Source organism: Orycteropus afer, unplaced genomic scaffold (genome assembly GCF_000298275.1).
Source record: "Orycteropus afer afer isolate SDZICR_OR568_19922 unplaced genomic scaffold, OryAfe1.0 scaffold00142, whole genome shotgun sequence".
Taxonomy (NCBI): Eukaryota; Metazoa; Chordata; class Mammalia; order Tubulidentata; family Orycteropodidae; genus Orycteropus; species Orycteropus afer.
Window position 1 is genome coordinate 5,111,493 of NW_006921729.1, and position 15,420 is coordinate 5,126,912.

Here is a 15,420-nt window from a genome sequence, read left to right on the forward strand (position 1 = left end):
GATGTCATGCTTGGTAGGGTGGAGGGTCGACGAAAGAGGGGGAGGCCTTCAACGAGATGGATTGATACGGTGGCTGCAATGATGAACTCAAATATAGCAGGGATTGTGGAGCTGGCGTGGGATCGGGCAGTGTTTTGTTCTGCTGTGCATGGGGTCGCTATGAGTCGGAAATGACTCGATGGCACTTAACAACAACAACAGGGGATGAGAATTGGGACAAAGAAGAACCAATTCAAAGGTCTCGGACTCTGCATAGTTTCTCCAATGAGAAAACTAACCACACCCTCTGATATCTATGAAGAAAAAGTCAAATGGCAGGAGTCAAATGGAGTAGGTGACCATGTCATTGTAATTTTGTTAAGGATAAAATCTGATTCTAAGTGTAAGCAATTGTCTTTTTGGCTTGATACCAACACATGGCATCAAGGATTGGTAATCTCTGAGCCTCCTTTGGAAATGCTCGAAAGATCAATCATAGTCTTTCCCTCATAGATGGGAGCTCTGGTAGCACAGTGCCTAAGGCATTTGACTGCTAACCAGAAGGTTGGCAGTTCAAACCCACCAGCCACTCCTCAGAAGAAAGGTTGGGCAATCTACTTCTGTAGTGATACCACCTCGGAAACCCAAGGAGGGGTCGCTATGAGTCAGGGCCGACTCAACGGCACATAACAACAACAGCAAACATAGAGAATATACAGAACACACTGGGACAAAAAATCATTCTTCTCCAATGGGAACACATATGACTGACCATGCGTGGGAATACTAGGGAGGAAGATCCCAAAGTGGGGATTTGCATAGGATCCATTGCACACCACTATGTCCTTTGAGCCTCCCAACTACCTCTCAGGTAGGTATTAGTATACTAGCCTTGTAGATAATGTAACTGAGGCTCATAGAAGTTAGTAAGTTACCCAATATGAGAAAGTTAGTAAGTAATGGAGCCTAGAAGAGGCCCAGATTTGTATGAATTCAAAGACTTGACTTAACCAGCATATTAAACTTCCAAAGATTCATCACTGTATGAAAAGACAGGTCCTTCATCATACAAACAGGTGCTTCACCTATTTACATCTCACATCCTTCACCTGCAAGTACAGATAATACTATGTGCTTTATAGCAATGGCATGAGGATTGAATAAGGAGCTTATGGAAACTTCTGGTATATAATAGACAATAGACAATCATTCTGCATTAACTGCCATTATTTGGCCATCCATATCAATAATTCAAAAACTATTTATTGAGCAAATCCTATTAGCTATCATCATTGAACACTTTCTATGTGTCAGGTACAGTGCTTATATGCTTGGTAATTTCTATTTTATGTAATACTTATAATAGCCCTATAACGTAAGTGTTATTATTATCATTTCCATTTTACAGATGAGGAAAGAGACTTAGAAATGCAGAGAGGTACAATGAGTCCAATTGCCTGAAAATTAATTCCCAAAAGCTAAGCTATTATGCCAAAAGAATGATTTGCTAGATTATTAAGGATTTTTACAAAGTTTTGTTTTACATCAATACCATCCCTGCCCTCGCCCCGTCTCTGACTCCACTTCTAAATTTTATATAGGTTTGAGTGGCATATTCCTTAATCATACAACAGGTTTTTGTTTGTTTGTTTGTTTGTTTTGTATTCTATACTATGACTTGGGAGTCCCTAGGTAGCAAAAATGGCTAAATGCTTGACTACTAGTTGAGAGTTTGGTGGTCCATACCCACCCAGGGATGCCTTGGAAGATATGTCTGGTGATCTGCTTTTGAAAGGTCACAGCCTTGAAAACCCTATGGAGAACAATTCTACTTCAACATATATGGGGTTGCCATGAATCAGAATCGATGGCAACTAGCAACAATAGCATTCTTAACTACTTGCCTGTACACCTGCCCTGCCTCTTGTGGGGAAATCATGCCTTGAGCTGTCTTATGCCAGTTTTTCTGCCCAAGAGTTTACAGTGAATTGTTGTTCAGGCCAAATATCATTGATTAATCAGTAGATAATTGGATGAAGTAAATAATTGGATGAAGTTATTTGTTTATGACTAATTGAGTTTCAGCTAATTGCCCTAAGGCCAGGCTGGTGGCCAGCTTTTTGTCATTGTTGGTGCTGATATACCAGATGGCAGGGCACTGACACCAAGTCCGCTGCCATGAATGATGCAATTGCTCAGTATGTTTGAAACTTATCCTTCTCCACTTTGAGGTACTGTGTCCAGAGAGCAAGATGATCTCAGGGGAAGCCTGACCTGGCAGTTACCCAATCTCATGTTTATAAAAAGCCCAATAATGCATGTTGTTTATTTTTAGTTTTGACTAGTCTGTCTGTCAAAGTTCACTTCCTATAATAGAAAGAAAGGGGCTGGTTTGTTTTCCCTCTCCACCCTCTTGCCTCAGCAACATGTGCTAGAATCATTAAGGTCCTCTCTTTCTCTCATCCCCTCACCTTAATGCTTGTCATTTTCTGCTTCTTAAGTAGTACCTCATGAGACAGTCCACAGTCCTTCCCACCATTACCCAACAGAAAGCCACCATGATCTCTTGCTTGATCACTAAAACAAACTTCCAAAAGCTCTCTCAATTCTATCATTTTCCATCCTAATCTGTTCTCCACACCACAAACATAATGATCCTCCTAAAATGTAAATGCCATTTAACATAGTAGCGACTGGGATCTTAAAAGCTTGCAATTGGCCATCTAGATGCAACGATGGGTTTCTCCTCATCTAGAGCAAAGAAGAATGAAGAAAACCAAAGAAACATGGAAACAATTAGTCCAAGGTACACCATGCAATCCTTAGCCTATACAATTATGAGACCAGAAGAACTAGATGGTGCCTGGCTACCAATGTCAACCACTCAGAGGAGGATCTCTGTATGAGATCCTGGATAGAGAGGGAGAACAATGTGGAACAAAACTCAAAACCATTACAAAAAAAAAAAAAAAAAGCGACCAGGTTTGCTGGTCTGATAGAGTCTGGTGGAACCCCTGAGACTATGGCGTCTAGCTACCCTTCAGGTCTGGAATTGAACCCACTCCTGTGGCTTCCAGCCAAACAAAAGACAGACATATGAACTGAACGTTTATATTAGGTAGGTACATTCCTTGGAGAGATCAATCATGGGAGAATAGAAAGGCTGTGTATGCACAGGGAGACAGCTCAGGGGGCAGGAGTGCATGGAGGGATGGACACAGGGAAGAGGTAACTATGGGAAGAAGTGGGAGGGAAGCTGTTGCATTATGGGAAATTATAGTCAATGTCATGAGACAAAGTGTATGTGAACTGCTGTATGGAAAGTGAATTTGCTCTGTAAACTTTCACTCAAATAACAATAAAAATTAAATAAATAAAAAAATGCCATATGATGTCACTCTGCAGCTCAGAATGTATCATAGGCTCCTGGATATCTTCAGAATAAAGTGTGGATGAAAATGTCTGAGAGCCAAGCACTGCACAGTCAGAACCCAGTGTCTTCTCCATGAGGACACTGTCTTTCTGCCAATGAGAACCAAGCAGTTCTCCTAACAGTGTGATGAATTGAATTGTGTGCCCCTTCCCCCAAATACATGTTGGAAACCTAACTCCTATAATTGTGGATGTAATATAATATAATATAATATAATATAAAATAATGTAATGTAATCACATTCCATAATGCAGTGTAATGAAGCCATGCCAGGGTAGGACGTGTCCTACACTTAATCACCTCTGACTCATAAAAAGTGCAGATTAGACACAGAAACAAGCACATAATGGGGAAGGTGACACGTGAGGATCCTGTACCAACCAAGGAACCAAGGAACCCCCGGGCTACCTACAGGGAAAGCATCAGCGCAGCTGAGATATTGATTTACACTTCAAGCCTCTAGAACAGCGAGAAAATAAAATTTTGTTCTTTAAAACCACCCACTTGTGGCATTTCTGTTGCAGCAGCACTAGAAAACTTAGACAGACAGCATTCTCTCTTCACTGTTAACCTTTTGCACATATTGTCCCCTCTGCTTGGAATGCCTTGCCCTTCCCTTTTCTCTGCCTGACTGCCTCTTACTTGTGTTCATGCAAATCAAGGAGGTACAATTTCTATGTCCTTACATAGCACTTCCATCAGATCACTAAGTATACTATATCACAATTGATGGTTCCTCTTGTGCTTTCAAGGACCCCTGGTGGTACAGTAGTTAAAAGATCAGTTGCTAACTGAAAGGTCGGCCTTTTGAACCCACCAGCCTCTCCATGGGAGAAGGTTGTTGCAATCTGTTTCCAAAAAGATTAAAACTTTGGAAACCCTGTGGAGCAGTTCTACTCTGTTCTGTAGGGTTGTTCTGAATCAAATAGACTTGATTGCAATGGGTTTGGGTTTCTTATGCCTTTGCCATAAGATTATTAACTCATTAAGGTTGAGTACACAGGATGGGCCAAATAAATTATTATCTAAGGAATGAATTAAATTAAATGGCACATTTGACCATGGAAGACTAGGTATTGTGGACAATTCTCCTTTTCCTCAGGTGAGGACAGCTAGAAAACTTGTATAAAATCAAAGGAAAATATTCTTGAAGGCACAGAAGAGCTAGCAAAATAGTGAAGAGTGACTGGGCCAAGATTCAAGGGGCAGCAGAGGTCCAAGGTTATGAGGCTAAGTCATTTTTTGATACCAGCATAACCTTGATAGAACAATCTAATATGGGTATTACAAGAAAGAAAACTTAGTGGTATATCTTTTTCTTGAATAAGGATGCAAATAGCCTGAATATTAGCAAATGAAATCCAGTAAAATTTTAAGAGGGTAGTATACACTGACCAAAGTGGTTAATTTAATATTTGAAAGCAAACAATGAAATGCTCCACATTAACATAATAAAGCAGGAAGATCATAGGATCATTTCCATAGATGTGGAAACTGGTTTATTGTAATTCAGCATCCATTCTTATAACAGCACTTTCAAAACAAAGAATAGAATGAATTCTATAAAAGATATCTCCTAAACACCTTCAGTAAACAAGCACCTAATTGTTAAGTAGTGAAGGCTTTCTCACTGAGATCAGAAAAAAGACAAGGATGCCCACTCTCATCACTTTTATTCAACATTGTTTTGGAGGTCAAAACCAGGCTATAGGACAAGAAAAAGAAATAAAATTATGGATACTGGATATGATGAAATGAAGCAAATTATTTATAAGTAACATAATTGTAAAGAGTATGAAGGATCTAAGAATTAAAAATTTATAGGGGTACTGGAGGGTGGCCTCTTTCTCCCTGTCACTCTCAGCGGGCATCATTCAGTGGAGAGGTGTTTCTAGGAAACATGCAGAAGGAAGCATTGGCCTGAGTGGGTCTTCACAATGTGTTGCTGGGCTGTGTTGCCACTGCCTACATGTCTGGGCTCTGGCTCAAGTCATGGTCTTAAGAAATCAGCCAAAGTATAGGAAACACAATGCATTTCCAAAGGGCAAAAATAAGCAAACTAAGCTAGTTGCTGTGAAATCAGTTCTGACTCTGATGACCTCATGTGTTTCAGACTAAAACTATGCCCCGTGGAATGTTCATGGCTGTGAACTTCTGGAAGCAGATCACCAGGTCTTTCTTCTGAGATGCCTCTGAGTAGATTTAAATTGCCAACATGTCGTTTAGTAGCTTAACCATTTGTATCACCCAGGCCTGCTAGACCTCTGCAATTTCATCTCCCTGTTCTCTTGCATTAACAAAACAAAACAGAACAAAAAACTAGCCTACAAATCTCTCCAGGGCCTGATCTCAAGTCAGTTCCAATTATCCCCCAAGCTGCATGATTCTGACTTACCTACATCATATAGGAATGGATGGGAAAGCTGCAGAGATCCTGTATGACTTTTGCCCTGATTTCTCCCCAAACCATAGCATAGAGAGCTGACAGGGTACACGGTGTTTGAAGAGGGCTTGAAAGAAGCAGAGCTAGTGCTTTGCTCTGTCAACAGATCCTGGAGGAGTTTGCGGTAAAGGGAAGGAAAAATCAATATGGTTGTTTAAAAATATAACGGTGGCTGCTAAGCAGTATTGGAAAGGGCATCCCAAGGAGGACTTTCACAGCTTTGGGGAAGGAGGAGGAAGTTCATAGCATTTGGTTAGCTTCATACTTATGTCTTCTCCCATTTCTGAGTGGGCTGCTTCAGAACCATTCCTACCTTCTAATTGTGCCCAGCAATAGTAATAGCTGGTTTTTCTTAAGTGCTTAGAACATGAAGTTTTTATGTGAAGTTTTACACACAAAATCAGTGGTAATATTAACTCTGTTGTTGTTGTGTGCCTTAGGCACTATGTTACCAGAGCTCCTAATATTAACTCTAGTTAAAGATTTTACTCCCAGTACTACTTTACCACTACTGTTTCAAAGTTTGTCAGGTATTTTTGTAAAAGATTTCTAAAATTGGGTTTGGTGGTTCAAATGATGATAGAACAGCCAGAACAAAGGAACAAAAACAGCGGAAGGGTGATCTTTGAAATCTCATGAGCAACTGGAGAAGACTTCAGTGGATGGAGGTCTTTAGAAGGATGAGGATGGGATCTTCCCTGGATCATTCATTTTCACTGGATTGGGCAGAAGTGCTTGATGCTTTAGCCTAACCTCAGAATTACTACTTCTCCTCCTAATGACATCCAGAACTGTACACATTCTCAGAGAGGGCTGTGGGAAACACAGAGATGCTTGTTTTCCATATAGAACCTTTAGGCCATGATGGGCAGAATTTTTGCAAGGAGGCAGTTGCTTAGGGCCCAAACTGTGGCTAATATATTCCTTCTCACTTACAGGGTTGTGAGGGTTTTATTCCTGTTTTGTGAAGAAGAGTATTCACAGGGAAACTCAGGATCTCTAGGAATCTTATCTGTAGTACTTACCTGGTAGGTAAGACTCCTTCCTGTTCACTGTGAGAACTAGGATTCTAGGAGGCCTCATCAGACTTTGTTAGCCCCCAAAGTCAGGACACCATGTCCTGACTCCCAATAAATAAGGAGGGGTATTGAATGGGAGGTAGAAGCAGGAGACCAGACTATGGGAGCAAATATCTGAGGTTAAAATCATTCCCAAAGGATTTGAAGCTGCAGATGGTGAGATCAGAACACTGAATAGTAATGGGGGTGTGTGTTAATTTTCTTACGTCAAAGAAGGAAATCCAGTACTCTGTTAGGAGAAAAATGGAGAGGTGTTTTATTGAGGAATAGAATAGCTATAGCTGGGCAGCACTAAGTAAAAAATGCAAAGTGCTCAGCTTGGAGGTCATGAGGAGTTTTCATACAGGAGATTCAGTATAGTCAGCATGACTGAGAAATAACTTGTTTTTCAACCATTTTCTATATATCAGCTCATCTACAGACTTCTTGAAGCCAGCCCACCTCTCCCAAGAACAGAGGGAAATTTGCACAAGCCTTCTTTCTGAGAGCAGCTGGAGTTCCGCCTCTCTCCTCCATCACCTTCCCCCAGTCAGTGTGGATTAACCCATTACTGTGAGTTCTGCTTGAAGGCCTATTTTTCAGGTCTGCTAGCACATTACCACTTTTGAACAAGCCTCTACCTGGGGTTGCTGAGCACATCACTAACAATAGAGTCAACTTTCTTCTGTTGTTGTTGTTATGTGCTGTTGAGTCAGCCCCGACTCATATCGACCCCTCCTTGGGTTTCCAAGGCACTATCATTACGGAAGTAGATTGCCCAACCTTCCTTCCGAGGAGTGGCTGGTGGTTTGAACCGCCAGCCTTCTGGTTAGCAGTCAAGTGCCTTAGGCACTATGCTACCAGAGTCAACTTTCTTCTACAAGGGCTTTTATCTGCCTTTTTATAAAGGGTTGTCTCTTTCCTTTATCATGTTAATAGGGCTTGTCTTCTGGGTGAGTTGGGTTCTTATTGGGGTTAACAGATGAGGATACATCTGAGGACTGATTCAGGACAATCTCAAACAGCAAGGGTCAATGCACAATGGTATAGAAGGAAGGCAGAGAAGAAGCAAAAAGATTAGCTACTAGGGAGCATTAGTTTTTTCAAGATACATAAATCTTTCCACAGCAAAAGGGCCTTTATTCTGATTATAAGCATTAGGTAAACATTTTGATGGATTTCATAAGTCCTATAACTAACATTACAATGATAAAAAGAATTAGTCCAGTTTGTAATAATGAGCATAACCAAGAATTAATGCCATTTGGTAACTCTCTAAAGATATCCAAAAAATGAGAGTTAGGCATAGGAGGTATTGAATGCAGCTTGATATCTCTCTGGTGGATTTTTCTGATATCTTGTTGTACTTTTCCTGAGGCATTCCATGTGCTGCAAGAAGTGTTAGCAATGGCACAGAGACCTCTTGTTGAGCTAAAATAAAATCAAAAGATATCCTGTTATCTGATGCTGCCTTTTCAAGAGATTCTAATGATCTTTGTTGAGCAGTGATCCACTCTGCGATATCCTCAGCAATCTGAGCCACTGTGGTGGAAAAATTTTGAATGGATTTTTCAAGTCAGGGAACATCATAATTGGGCAGGAGTGCTTGAAAGAAGACCCATCCTAATCCAGGTTTGTCAGCTATTGGTTTACTATCTGACTTGTTATCCTTCTTATTTCGAGTAAAAATTTTCAGGCTGCTAGTGCAACGTATATTATCATTGTAAGAAAGGATACCCAGGGGCACTGTTAATAAACCTAATGTACATTGATATATCCTTCTCCATCTAGTCAAGCCAGGTTTATTATCACAGTTGGGTTCCTCTTTTGTATTATATTTGGATTTTTAAAATAATAATGCACAACCCCTGGGAGCCCAAACCATACCATTTCCGTATAATTGTCTAGAAAGATGACAGTTTTATTGACCCGCTTAAACACACTTTTTTTTTAAACTTTTTATTGTAATTTGCATGAAATTTTACAAAGCAGATTCATTTTACATTCAACAGTTCATACACGTTTTGTTTTATGAAACTGTTTACAATCCCCATAATGTAATGGCTCTTTTCCCACTTCCTCCATGTAAGCCAACTTTAATAAGAAAATTGTTGGATAAGCATCCTAGTCTCACAGGGCTGTAGATCTTGGTGCAGAGAGGGAGCAAATTGTAGAGATCTGTCTTGGTTCCTTTTTAAGCAACATGGTATTCAGGTTGCCTTCAGAGGTAAGCTATCAAGATATCTAGAGGAAGCAGCATTTTGGATTGGAAAATCCTCTTGGCAATATTGTAGCAGTCAACTAAAACTGCACCAGAGACCAAGTAAGTTTCTACAGTTGGAACAATTCAGTCTTCATTCTATGACACAAGTCAGATTAAAGCAGGGTATCTGAGGTTGAGCCAATAATCCAGGGGAGTGCCATAGACTCACATGTGTGGGTCATTTAAAGGTAACATTAAAATTAACATTTGCTTCAGGTACAAAACTATAATTTGATATAAGAGACATCAATGGATCTGCATTTTTGTTTCTGGATCATTGGTAGGGGTGGATTGTAGGTACTCATTGTTGATTTGGCTAACCTAACAAGAGTATTTTTATACCACATCTGAGAGGAAAGTACCAAAAAGAGAAGAATAAAGCCCAAATAAACTCTCATATTGAACCAATTCTAAAGGAAAAGACCACAAGTATGAAGTAAAGCTAACAGCAAAAGAATAACTACATTATAAAACAAAGTCCACAAAATTCAGCCAGAAGCATGAAATCTTGTTCCAGGATTTTGTTTTAGCTGTCTACCTCAGATATTGTCTGCTTTTGGCCACTAGAGTGTTTGAAAGTGAGTTTCAGTTCTCCAGAGGGCTGACAAGTCCACAGAGGTGGACATATAAATTTAAAGCTTGACTCCTTTTAGTTTGGCAACATACCGATTGGGGAAGAGAATGAGATATGGACACTTCCAGTGAGATTCTGTCTTAAGCTGGATTCTCCAGAGAAGCAAAACCAGTGTAGCTTAGAGGGGGAGCAGGGGAGAGAGGGGAGAAATTTATCTCAGAGAAATGGCTTGTGCAGTTGTAGAGGCTGGTAAGTCCCAAGTCCATATATAAAATGTCAAGCTGGAGGCTTCTCCTGACTCACTCCACTGCAGGGACTGATGAACCCAAGACTGACAGGCAGTATAGCAGGACTTTGGAGGATGGTGAATCCAAGATCAGCAGGCAAAATGGCAGATTGTTGGCTTACAGGCTGCGAGGGTAACAAACTCAAAATCAGTAGGCAATACAGCAGGTCACTGGTTTAAGTCCAGGAACCAGAGATGATGATGAATTAGATACAGGATCAAGATCTAGCAGAAAGCCAGGGAATTTTCCCACAAGGTCCATATATATATTGGAAACAGGCCACACTCCTGAGGAAACTCCCTTTCAACTGATTGGCTGCTCATAGCACATCTTATCATGTAGGTAGTTATGTTATATGAAATCTCATCATAGGGGAAGACTACTTCTAATTACTTAAACCACTTAAAAACATGGTCCAGCCAAGTTGACATACAACCTTAACTATCATGGACTCTAAGGAGTCTTTTAATTGATGTGTCTTCTAATATACATTTTCAGTGGCCAAATATATTTCACATAAAAACCCCATTTACTTGAACTGATTACCATTCTAAACCTGTCATACTATGGAGCTTTTGATCCACCTCACTTAATCCCTTTTAAAGTTTATGATGTCATTGCTATATACATGTTTAGTATTTTTTAAACTTTTAATTGTAATTGCACTGAAAGTTTACAGAACAAATTGATTTTCCATTCAACAATTCATACACACTTTGTTATGAGAAATTGCAATCCTCACAATGTAACAGCACTCTTCGCATTTCCACTTTGTGTTCCCTGTTTCCGTTTATCCTTCTTTCCTATCCTTTCTTGCCTTCTGAGCTTTAGCCCTGAGCAAATGTTGCCCTTTTGATCTCATATGGTTAATTGTTCTAAGGAGTGCATATCTCCCTGGTGTTACTGTTCACCTTATAAGCCTGACTATTATTTGACTGAAAGTTGAACCACTGGGATGAGGTCAGTTCCAGGCTTGAAGGATGACTGAGGGATACAACATTAAGGGTTCCACCGGTCTCTATGAGACCAGTAAACCTGTTTTTTTTTTTTTTTTTAAATGAATTTGAATTTTATTCCACATCACTTTTCTCCCACCCTATCCAGAACCTTCTATTGTGATCCCTTTCAGAGTGGTCAGCAGTGGTTGCTGAGCACCATCTAGTTCTGGTCTCAAGGTTGAGGAGAATGAGGTTCACATGACCCATTAGTCTTTGGGCAAATTTTTTCCATGTGTCTTTGTTTTTCTTCACTCCGCTTTGCTTTGGATGGGGAGAGATCAATAGCTGCACCTTACATGACCACTTGCTAGCTTTTAAGGCTCTAGTCACTATGCACTGTGGTAGGGTATAAGATATTGTGTTAACTGTTCCCTGAGACTGTGGTCCTAAGCCCCTAAACCCAGTGACTTATTACTTCAAAGTGTTTGGTTATGGCTAAGAAATTTTCATAAATTTTCTCCCCGATTGCTCTACTATCTATGTGGATATATTTATAGCACATACAAACATGTATGCAGAAATATTCTTTGCCATACTTATATATGGTCATAGGTGTAGGTCTGTTTGGTTACATATACCTGTTCAGCATGCCTGTCTGCCTGTATAGCCACTCATAGGTGTTATTGCTGATATTTCTGTATTGTGTATGTAATATTGCTTTTGTTGTCTGTAACTCTTGCTCACCTACCCATGTATTCCTTTGCTTTATTGATACCAGTGCTGATCATTCTTTCATTGTATGTTACATTTCCATTCACCCAAATTAATACATATCTATTATATAGTTTTCCCTCCCCTTCTATTCCATTCCTGGGAATTATCAAAGAATGTTTCTGTGTGTAAATCCTTCTTTGACTTTTTACAATAGAGGATTCATACAACATTTGTCCTATTCAGAATGATTTATTTCACTTAGCATAGTGTCCTCCAGGCTCATCCACCAGGTTTTGAGATGTTTCCTGGATTTTCTATTATTCTTTAACATTGCATAGTATTCCATTGTATGTATGTACCATTTATCTATTGATAGGCAGGTAGGTTGTTTTCATGTTTTTGCTATTGTGAATTTGCTGCAATGAACATAGATGCGTATAGCTATTTGTGTCATGGCTCTTACTTTTCTAGGATATATACCTAGTAGTGAGATTGTTGGATCAAATGGCATTTCTATTTCCAATTTTTTTCTTTTTTTTAATTTTTATTGTGATTTGGATGAAAGTTTATAGAGCAAATTCACTTTCCATACAGCAGCTCACATACACTTTGTCTCATGGCATTGACTATAGTTTCTCACAGTGCAACAACTCCCCTCCCACTTCCTCCCTATAGTTATCTCTTCCCTGTGTCCTTCCCTCCCATGCACTCCTGTCCACTGCCCCCCCACCAGCTGTCTCCCTGTGCATACATAGCCCTCCCATTCTCCCATGATTGATCTCTCCAAGGAGTGTATCTACCTAGTATAAAAGTTCACCTCATACATCTGCTTTTTGTTTTGCTGGAAGCCCCAGGAATGGGTTAAATTCCAAACCTGAAGGGCAGCTAGAGGCCATAGTCTCAAGGGTTCAACCAGGCTCTATCAGACCAGAAAACCTGCCCCCCCCCCTTTTTAAATGATTTTGAGTTTTATTCCACATCTCTTTCCCACTTCATCCAGGATCTCCTACATAGATCTCCCTTTGAGTGGTTGACAGTGGTAGCTGGACACCATCTAGTTCTTCTGGGCTCATAGTCATATAAGCCAAGGATTGCATGGTGTACCAGTCCCTTGGATTAATTGTTTCCATGTGTCTTTGGTTTTCTTCATTCTTCTTTGCTCTGCACAAGGAGAAACCGTCATTGCATCCTGATGGCCGCTCGCAAGCTTTGAGATCCCAGTTACTACTCGCCAAAGTAGGATGTGGAAAAATGTTTTTGTGTAGTATGTTATGCCAATTGAGCTTGATGTCCACCGTGACTATGGTCCTGAGCCCACAGGTCCAAGTACTCACTTCCTCTCGGTAGCTGGCTGTGGCTAAGAAGTGACTACAGCCTTGTCCCTTGTCAGCTCTACTATATACTTGGGAATTCTTACAGAACATACCAATACACTTGTAGAAACATTGTCTGCCAATCCTATACAGGGTCTTGGGCACACTCCCTCCTGCATAGATATACCTGATCATTCAGCCTGTCCACCCATGTATCCACCCATAGATCAATGTTTTTCTTCACTGACAAAGCAGTACTGTATATGCAAAAGGGTTCATCTTTGTTGTCTGTACCTTCCATGCACCTCTCTATGTCTTCCTCTTCCTCAATGCCACTATATTGATCACTCACATTTGATACATTGCCCTTCTCTTCAGCCATATCAATTACTTCCAAATTTTTAAGGAAGCGCCATGACATTTTTCACAGTGGTTGTCCCACCAGCAGTGTTTGAGAGTTCCAATCTCTACATCCTCACCAGTTTTTATTGTTTTCTGTTTTACTGAACTTTGCTATTATTGCTGAGGTGAGATGATATCTCGTTGATTTGATTTGCATCTCTCTAATGGCTAATAATCACAAGCATTTCTTCATGGTTCATTGGCCTCCTGAATGTCTTCTTTGCTGAAATGTCTATTCATGTCCTCTGAGCATTTTTCATTTGGGTTGTTTGTCTTTTTGTCATTGAGTTGAACTTTTCTATGAATCTTAAAGATTAATCCCTTGTCAGATATATCATCACCAAATATTATTTCCTAATCCGTAAGTTCTCTTTTTACTTTTTTGGACTAGTGTTTTGATGCACATAAATGTTTAATTTCTTAGGAAGTTCCAGTCAACTATTTTATCTTTTTATTTTAATATTTTATGCTGTTTATGCATTTATTTGTTATGTTTTATAGCCTATTTATGCCATAAATTAAGGCCTCTAAGTTTGCCCTTATTTTTTTGTTGATGATCTTTAGAGTTTTAGGTTTTACATTTGTCTTTGATCCATCTTTAGTTAGCTTTTGCTTATGGTTTTGTATTTGATTTTTGTTTTCACTGATCTTCCTATTACTGGATTTCTAATTTTGTAGTGTTGTGATCCAATGAGATTATTTGTATTATTTAAATATTTTTAAATTTATTGAGGCTTGTTTTGTGACCTAACATATGGTGTATTCTGCAGAATGATCTTTGTGTGTTGGAAAAGAATATGTATTGTGTTTTTGTTGAATGGAGTGTTTTGCATATGTCAATGAAGTCAGGTTTGTTGATTGAGTGGTTTAGATCTTCTGTATCTTTGCTGAGTTTTTTTCCAGTTGTTCTGTCCTTCATTGAAAGTGGTGTATTAAAGTCTCCTACTATTATTGTGGAGATGTCTATTTCTCTTTTCAATTCTGTTAGTGTTTGTTTTATGTATTTTGGGACTCTCTCATTGGGTGATAGATGTTTATTATTGTAATGTCCTCTTGCTGAATTGATCCTTTAATCATCCTATAATGACTTTGCTTTTTCCTTCTGTTGGCTTTTGCTTTGAAATCTTTCAATATTAATTTCTTGATCAAAAATTAATATGCTACTTCTGGCCTTTTTTAGTTGCTGTTTGCTTGGTACATTTTTTTTCCATCCTTTGATTTTTAGTTTATTTTTATATTTGGGTCTAAAGTGAGTCTCTTATAGGCAGCATATTGATGGGTCCTATCTCTGGTAGCATAGTGGCTAAGGCACTTGACTGCTAACCAGAAGGCTGGCGGTTCAAACCCACCAGCCACTCCTCGGAAGGAAGGTTGGGCATTCCTACTTCCGTAGTGATATCACCTCGGAAACCCAAGGAGGGGTCGCTATGAGTCGGGGCCGACTCAATGGCAAACAACATTTTCTTATTCATTCTAGCACTCTTTCTCTTTTGACTGCTGCATTTAATCCATTTACATTCAGTGTAATGATTGATAGGAATGAATTTACTGCTGTCATTCTTTTGCGTTTTTTATTCTGGTTGCTTATTTTTTTTGTTCTGTATATTTTTTGTGCTGAGTTCATTATTAGATTTTCTTTTCATTTTCTTCATTGCTGTTAATTTTGTATTTACTTAGTCCTCATGATTTTCTTCTTTCTATTTTTGGGTAGAATATTTATTAATTTTCTTTATGGTTACCCTATAATTTATTTTTATCTTCCTGGTGGTGTAGTGCCTAAGGCATTTGACTGCTAACCAGAAGACTAGTGGTTCAAACCCAGCAGACACTCCTCAGAAGGAAGACTGGGCAATCTCCTTCCATAGAGATACCGCCTCAGAAACCCAAGGAGGTGTCGCTATGAGATGGAAATGACTTGATGGCAGTGAGTTTCGTCGCTATGAGACGGAAATGACTTGATGGCAGACAGTTTAAAACAGTCTATTCTATCTTGATATTATCTTGACTTCCTCACCA